We start from the raw sequence: 772 nt of genomic DNA on the forward strand, positions 1-772 counted from the left end.
TTTTTAAAAATTTTTTGAAAAATAATTGTTTTTCGAAAATGTTATTGACGTAAATGAATACATATGATTTTGTCGTAAAACTTTTGTATAAAACATTTTTTGATATCTTGAATAGTTCTCGAGATATAACGAAAAAAAGAAAAAATTAATTAACATATAAGGGGTGGTTTCATCCCTTTAAACCGTTTTTGAGCTCCAATTAGTAATTTCTAAATTTATCCATTTAGATAACCTACATGTGTAAAAAATTTCGTTAAGATCAGAATTTAACATTTCGCGAGGTTCCCTTGCAAGCATAAAAAGCGCGAAAATATTTGATTTATGTTACTATCTGTAATTTTTTAAATATACATTCTTATAAAAAATATTTCAGGAACTATTTCAATCAGTTTCTACAGTATTTGTTTAGACATGAGAACTCAGAGATATAGAATATGGAATGTAAAGAATAAGTCTTTTGTACAATGTATTATTAGCTCAGCGTTAGCGTATAAGTCTGCTATTCTAGGGATCTCAGGTTCGAATCTCGATGTTTTCAAAAATTTATAAACTTGCGTATAAATTGTAATTAATAAAATAGAAAATATGCGGAATAATAAACACAAATTAAACTCTAAAAATAATATGTAATAATAAAAAAATAAATTTTTTTAGTCATCTTTTAGACGACTTTGTGCTCTTTGGGTACTTTTATTTGAGTGTATTTCATTTCAGGGTTTTATTTCGGTGTTATTTTGATGGTTTTTTTAAGGAGTTAACCCTCAATTGAGTG

General features: G+C 25.9%; 1 protein-coding gene across 6 annotated transcripts in view; it reads right to left on the bottom strand.

Moving 5' to 3' along the window:
* The window catches only part of LOC105448461 (rhophilin-2), a 40,807-nt gene that overhangs the window by 3,366 nt on the left and 36,669 nt on the right, over nucleotides 1-772 (bottom strand). The gene's annotated exons all lie outside the window — the stretch shown is intronic.

This window comes from Wasmannia auropunctata, unplaced genomic scaffold (genome assembly GCF_000956235.1).
Source record: "Wasmannia auropunctata unplaced genomic scaffold, wasmannia.A_1.0 LD336085.1, whole genome shotgun sequence".
Taxonomy (NCBI): Eukaryota; Metazoa; Arthropoda; class Insecta; order Hymenoptera; family Formicidae; genus Wasmannia; species Wasmannia auropunctata.